This window comes from Numenius arquata, chromosome 2 (genome assembly GCF_964106895.1).
Source record: "Numenius arquata chromosome 2, bNumArq3.hap1.1, whole genome shotgun sequence".
NCBI classification, from domain to species: Eukaryota; Metazoa; Chordata; class Aves; order Charadriiformes; family Scolopacidae; genus Numenius; species Numenius arquata.
The window spans coordinates 95673227-95681155 of NC_133577.1; positions in this window are offsets into that span (position 1 = coordinate 95673227).

The following is a 7929-nucleotide window of genomic DNA, read 5'->3' on the forward strand; positions in this document are numbered from 1 at the left end:
GCTGTGACTCCATGGGAAGCCCATGCTAGAGCGGGCACCTGGCAGGTCTTGTGGACCCGTGGAGAGAGGAGCCCACGCTGGAGCGGATTTGCTGGCAGGACTTGTGACCCCATGGGGGACCCTTCCTGGAGCAGTCTGTTCCTGAAGGACTGCAGCCCATGGAAGTGACCCACGCTGGAGCAGTTTGTGAAGAACTACAGCCTGCGGGAAGGACTTGAGTCGGAGAATTTTGTGGAAGACTGTCTCCCATGGGAGAGACCCCATGCTGGAGTAGGGGAAGAGTGTGAGAAGTCCTCCCTCTAAGGAGGAAGAAGTGGCAGAGACAATGTGTGGCGAACTGACCGCAACCCCCATTCCCAACCCCCTGCGCCATGCGAGGGTAGGAGGTAGAGAAATTGGGAGTAAAGGAAAGGAGAAGAGAAGAAGGGAGGGGTCAGGGGAAGGTGTTTTAAGATCTTAAACAAGATTTTTAAATAAAGATTTTTATTTTCTCATTATCCTACTCTTATTTTGATAGGTAATAAATTAAAGTTTAATCTGTTTTGCCCATGACGGTAACTGGGGAGTGATCTCTCCCTGTCTTTATCTTGACCCAGGAGCCCTTCCTTGTATTCTCTCTCCCCTGTCCAGCTGAGGAGGGGAGTAACAGAGCAGCTTTGGTGGGCACCTGGCATCCAGCCAGGGTCAACCCACACACCACAAATGCCTTTTCTGTTGTACAGAGGTGTTTAAATGATACGGTAAAAAAAAAACTATAGGAAAGAGTCAAAACACATGCACTAGGTCTTTTGAAAATAAGCAAGACCTGTAGTTGAATTCCATTATTTCATATATATACTAAAGAACAGACACTAGCCATGATGGCAGATATATATACAGATCTTTTAGATCATACTGGCTCTGGAAGTTGCACTTCAGTACAACTGTAAAGGAATCGGACTAATTACTTGCAAAAAGCCATTTTTATAAGAGCTAGATAAAAGTCACAATTAACACAAGTATTTTTGGCTACTTGCTAGAACCGCCAATTACTACTGGAAGAAATTAAGGGACATTTCTCTCGTTTCTAAAATTTCACATTTAGTATGACACATCATTTCTAGAGACACAGCCCGGCTTCCTGAAATGCAAACTGCCAGATACTCAGCTCTTCACAGATTTAAAGGAAGGAGAAAAAAAGTTTGATTAAATGAAAATGATTTAAAAAGAATTAGAACTTCCAGATTTCCACCCTTGCCAAAACAGGATCTGCAGGTGACTACCCTTACCTTTTTGGTTTAATTAAGGCACTTATTTTGCCATTAAATCTAGCAAAAGGCTCTAAGAGCAAAGCTGTATCTTTCTGGATCTAAAAAAATCTTAAGAGCAAAACAGCAACCGGAGCAGGGGAGGGTCCTACAGCGGCAGCCTTTCCTCACAGCCTGGCATGGGACCCTGCATCAGCCTACATTAATTGCCAAGAAACAGTTAACTGATACTCAAAAGAAACAAAAAAGCCTTTCCTGTAACTACTGGAAGAAGAGGTATGACAGAATTTCCTGTACATGTTTATTACGAGAAGGTGGCTGGCACTTTTTGAGAGCTTTTTGGTGCACAAGATGACACCGCTTGAAGCCTCACAGCAGCAACATCATTTTTTAAAACCTAGATAAAGTTTTTAATGCCTAGAGAAGAAAGGTTTTATCTCAAATCTGAACCAAGAAAAACCCCAAAAATGCACCCTAAATCCTTAGAATTCTGAGTTAACTTTGACAAGATGATTTGCAACAGCAGAATAAGGTAACTTCTCCCAGCTAGCAGTTACTGTGGGTGCCGAAGACTATCTATAATGCAGGCATAGAAAGTAAGGAAGATATCTGCGATGAAATAATGCATAGCTCACTCAATTTCAAGTGAGTTCAATAAACAATTCTTCAAATAATTTCAAATAAATCGAAATAATTTCAAAAAATTCAAAAAAAAATTTCAAATAAACAATTTGAAGAATCTCTGAATTAAAAAATTCCTCATAATTAAAACCCTGCATGCAACAAGCCAGCTAGCACATTACCAGTAAACATGCATTTTGTCATTTATTCCAAAGCAACATTCTTAAGACCCATAGCAAGACACAGAAACATAATTAATCCTTTCTAAGCAGACAGCGTGCAGAAGGATCAAGTAAACACAGAGTTTGTTCAGTGATGTCTATTCAAATACTAAAAGTTTTAGCAGATGGAATTAGAGATTTAGAGAATTAGAGAATTTTAGAGATGGAAATATTATGTTGCCCAAAGTGATAGAGATGAGGTAGGTTATGTATGAGATCAGCTCTCTTCCTTTAATTTCTTTCTAATTAAATTTGCATGAAGGTCAATGGGTGAAAACAAAACAAAAGGACAAGTCTGCAACAGATGAGCTTGAATTCAATGGATTAAAAAAAAAAAACAACAAATTGCTAATGGGTTCCCAAGGTCTGGGTTTTTTCACTTGTAAAACTACAGATATAATTACGCCAGTATTAATCCCAGGGTACATATCCAGCCCCAAACCAAAGTCAGTGTTGCACTATTACTCTTTTTTTTGGTCAAAATAGTATTTTTATAATAACAAAGTCTACACTCTTTAGCAGTCTTCACTTTAATGGCATAAAGTCTGACTCAGCTTTGATTTTAATGTTCCAATTACAATAAATCTGATTCAATAACTTATATAACGTGTTCAACCTCCTTTAATACTTTTAGTTTCTTGGGCTGCTTCAGAACTGATCTTTGCTAAACACCCAGCATTTGTTGAGTTTTCTTTTCACATCTTCCATTATCTTCCTAGATCAATTCACTAAGAGTTTCAAATTAAAAAAACAAAAACAAACTTTAAGTGCAAGATTGGTCCTATCACTAGATTTAATGCCGAACTTTCTATTTCTTCACATCTCACAGTCATTAAGTCTGATACTAGGTTAAGTCAGAAGTTTGTCACATATATCTAAAGGCATTTTTCTCTGACCAGTCATTTGATTTATTGTCCTCCATGACTCATTAGCATTTCAAGGGCTTGGGGGCTGCTTTTTGGTTGTTTTTTTTTTTTTTTAAATATTTTTCTGCTTCTGGTGATGCTACTACTACTTCATTTGTCAGCAGGGGGCCTGTTACAGAAAAAACCTGCATTGCTAACGTGATTTTTTTTTTTAAACTCCCAATGCTTTGAAGCAGGAGTACTGTCTGCTTCCAGTTAATATGAAGTATTACCCTAGGCAAGCAGGGTAAGCACACAAAGTCGGTAGTTCCCCTGTTAACAGCTGCAATGTACAAGTTCAGCAGGCGAGTGGGGACAGATGATGAAGTTAAAGTGAAGGCTCTATCCTTCTACAGGCAAGATCCCACCAAAGCCAACAGGCAAGTTACTGAGGTTCTGAATAAATGTTATTAGCATTATACAGTCTGGTAAATATAAAGGTTTTACACTTCCCCGTATGACCTCAACACCTAGAGAAGTTTCTCCCCTTGAAGTTCTTGCCTTTCCGCTCCTGCTTTCTTCACCTAACCTCCTTGTGGGGGTTTCCAGTCCAACAGCTAGGATCTGAATGATCAGACTACCCCGCCCTGGGCCACAGGAGGTGCTGCTTGAACCCATATGAAGTAGCACATGCTCCCAAAGGCCCACAAAACAAACGGCAAGCCGGGCTCCAGCGCTGCTCCTCACCACAGCTCTCAGAGTCTCCAGCCCATAACGGGGGAAGAGGACTCGGCCCCTTGGCAGCTCCTGGAAAGCCATGGAGAGCCACAGCCTGGCCTGAGCGACTCGGCCAACCCCACACTCAGAAAGGTGGGGTATGGAGGGCACAGTACTGGAGCTCATCTCCACAAGAAGAAATCCTTCCTGAGGTAAAATTTAAAAGTTACCCCCCTCCTGAGGTAAAAGTTACCTTCTTCCTGAGGTAAAAGTTTAACAACTTCTACAACCACGGAGGTGACGCCACGAGCTGGGGAAAGCTTTACCCAAACCGCAGTCAAACACACGCTTCCCTTGCCGTTCTTTCCCCCCTTCCCCAAGCCCCCCCCCGCCTTCCAATTACAAAAGTAATTTTTAACTGCGACCTGCCGACATTCACGGGGACAACAGCAGCCGAGACCGGGGCGAGGGACGAGCCCCAGCCACGCCGCCGAGGCCGCAGGCCGGCCGCCGCCGCCTCCTCACACACACCCCCACCCCCAGGCCGGGGCCGCTCCGCGGGGCGGCCGTGGCACGGCCGTGCCCGCCGCCGCCTCCCACGACCCTTCTCGGGAGTCGGCAGCTCCCGGGAAGGCCCCGCCGCCGCCCCGGGGAAACCGAAACCACCTCGCCCCGGCGGCGGCGCGGAGGGAGCCGCTTCCCCTCGCCGCCGCCCGGACGGCGGAGGCGAGGGGAAGCGGCTCCCTCCGCGCCGCCACCGCCCACCTCAGCTCGGCACGACGCGGCCTCCCCTCACCCTGCCCTGCCCACCGGCCCCGACCCCACGCACCGAGCCGCCTCTCGCCCTGCCTGCCCAGCGCCCCGGCCGCTTCCGGCTTCCTGCAGCGGCGCTGGGGAGGCGGAGCGGCAGAAGCACCGCCTCGGCGGCTGGCGGTCTCCCGGCCCTTCCTCGCCCGGAGGTGGCCGACGGTGGGCTGGCGGGCGGCGGCTGAGAGGGACGGGAGGCGGCTGGGAGGGACCGGCCATGACCGCCCACCCCTCTGTGGTGATGAAGGAGCGGCGGCCGCTGAGGTGAGGGGAAGGCGAAAAAGGGAAACGTGGAATAAGCAGCAGTAGGATGTTCCTTAAAAAAAATCGTCCGTCCGGGTGTGTGTAGCTGGTGTGAGGTTCGAAAGGAGCTCGGATCGGTTCTGGTGAGGTTTCAGTGGCGATTTTTTGCCGCCCTAACCGCTTCAGCGGTGGTTCCGTTTCTTCCCGCCCCACCTGAGGCAAAGGGCAAAAGTTACAATTATCCGTGGGAGCTTCGCCTCATTGACCGCTTTTCAAAGCGATATCCAGAAAAAAAAACAAACCCACAACTGTTACCCCGCCCTGTGCAATTTCTCTCAGTTTCACCCGTTGTAAACCTCACGAAGTCCGGGTATTTTTAATACGTTGGTCCTCTTATTTTTTTTACTTGAATGTATTAAAGCAAGGTTCTTTGCTGATTTGCCTTTTTGTTTTTTTACTGTCCGTTCCAATGCCGTTCCAATGAATGATCTGTACAGCTCTTGTAAGGAAAAATAGATCATGTTATCCCTTGCGCATAGTGTAATTTAAACATAGTTATGGTTGGAAAGTCAAATCTCCCCACCCCACCATCTATCCTTTTTTTGATCCTCTGCATTTCCTCTTTGGAATTATCATCTTCCCAAATCTTAGAAGCCTATTTTCTTGAGGAACTGACACAAAAGATGGTGACCTTCTGCTCACAAGCTTTGTTTATTGTTATTGTCTTACCTTTCTTAAGAGTTATCACAAGTCCAGACTTCAGCCGGTTCACTTGTTACAGGCACTAAGCTTGCTCTAAAATTATGCTTAGTGGAACCAATCGATTTTGATACATTTTATGCTGTTGATATAAATACTTAATTTATATTCCTTGTTTGTTGGCGTCTGAGCCTTCTTCTATAATGCTTCTGCATTATAGAGGGAATAGTTCCCCACCATATTTGTATTCTGCCCTTATCTTTCAAAACGTTGCAGTGCTCCTCAGAAGTTACATGGTTTATTTTTGCCACCCCCTCCTCTGTACCCAGCTTTACAAGCCTTTTTTTTTCAGGGTTTTGTTTTTTTTTTTCATTAGGTGGGTACCCATGAGTCAGCTTTGTCTTCTTCAGAAATATTTATGAGATTGTTCATATAGATTTTAGCAAAAGCCCTCTCAAATTCAGGAAAAACCACTGAACTTTTATTAGCATGTTGAGTGTGTATTAGCTTCCGCTTCTGAATAAACCCGAGCTGTTGGCTTGGTATGTTGATGCATTTTTGAACCAGCTGTTTTAAATCATTGTCTCATTCAGGCTGGATGGGACTTCGGGAGATCTCTGGTCCAACCTCCTGCTCAAAGCAGGGTCAGCACTGACTTCAGACCAGGCTGCCCAGGACTTTGTTGGCTTAAGACCTAGAGCATCTCAGCTCCAATGTCATGCTCTGCCTGGGTCTGACTGCTTTTACTGCAATTACCAGCCCATGTGCTTTCCTCAGGTCTTAAATCGATGAAGATGATTCATAAAGTTGGCATGATTCAAATTGTCCATTTTTCTAGGGTATATTTGTATCATAATCAGTGATCCTTATGCAAGGAGGATCTTTTCTAGCCTTTAAATGTTTCACAGGATGAATCACAGGAAAACGGTATGTTGAATATAAGAATAGGAAGAACAGGCACTGAAAAGGAAAGTGTCATTACAGCTTTGCTCTAGAAATTTTTACTTTTCTTCTTTCCACTTCTTTTCAATGTATTAGTAAAACTTTTGGTATTCTTCACCATTCTTGGATTCTCATTCACGTTAGAAATTCAGTAGTCTGTAGCTGTGTGCTATTACATCTCTTCATCCTAACAATACAGCTGTACAAACTGCAACTAAAGATGGCATGTTGCATACAGTCTTCTCTCGTGTATAGCTGCGAAAGCCAGAATTCAGAAAAGAAAAAGATGCTGAGGGGAAAAAAAGTCAAACTGATTACAATAATGGAGCTTTGCTCTGGAAGAATATTGAATAATTACCTCATCCTGAAGTAGTGGTGAGGAGAATTAAGCTTCTGAAACCCCTGGAAGAGTGATGAATGCCATTTTGTGGATGAATTGTCAAATGACGCAATTTCAGCACTTGCATGGTCAGGGGAAATAGGTGAACAGGAAGAAAGCTGTGTTTGTTAGAGAATGGACATTTAACAGCTTGACCATGACTTTCACCAAGAGGGAAAGTTGTGGTCAGTAATTTCTGGAGCGTCTAGCTGCTAGAGACTGTAACAGAGTTTTTAATAGAGTTCTTATTGTGTGCACACAGACTAGAACTCTGAAGAACAATAGTGAGTAGCCACATTTGTTTGGAAGATCTCATGGAAAATAGGATTGCCGCAAATGTGATCTCACCTTCCAAATTTCCAAGTCCCTACTTCCAAACATGGAAGCACTAAACTTAGAGCTTTTTTCCAACCAGAGCTGAAAACATTAAAATGGGCAAAATACAGTATCTTCTTCTAATCTTATTCTTGTGACCCTCTGGGCAACCTAGCAACAATGAGATAAGAACAGGGGAGAGTGGAAATCAACCACAGTAGATACTTGCCAAGAAAAAACATGTGATTGAGTTATTTGACTTCCAAAAATTTTGAGTGAAAAATTGCATCTTTTCAACTTTACCAAAAGCAGAACCACTAATTTTACTAGTGTCAGGTGAGAACAATAACTTTAGAAATTCCTGAACAAGTTAAACATTGTTTTTCCTCTGTCATTAAAGAATGGTCTAAAGAAAACTGAAGCTTTTAAGCCATTTACTCTGATAATCAAATTGTTTTCCACCTTTTATTTAAATATTTAGGTAGCATCACAGCTGAACCAGAATAAGCAAATCGGTTAAGCAGTCCACTTCAGCTGGAACCACCTTTCACAATTCCACATTATTCAAGCCATTTGTTTTCTTTAGTTTTGTGGAGAGGGAAGGGAGGAATTCCATGACGTAAGACAGATTTTTCTAGCTTTGCCTTTTGTCCAGCTTGCCACCAGAGAATTAATTCCCAAGTTGTTTATAACATGTACAGATTAATGCTCCCAAACAAATCTTAGTCCAGAAGCAGTTATGCTAACTAGACCACGAATTATATTCTTCCTCTTGTCTCATAGTTATGAAGCTGTCTAGAAGAGTTCAGTGGAATAGTGGCTAGTATTGAGAGTCAAAAAAACATCGTTAGATCTAAAAAAAAATTGTTCTAGAGCCTGCTTTCTCCTACCTT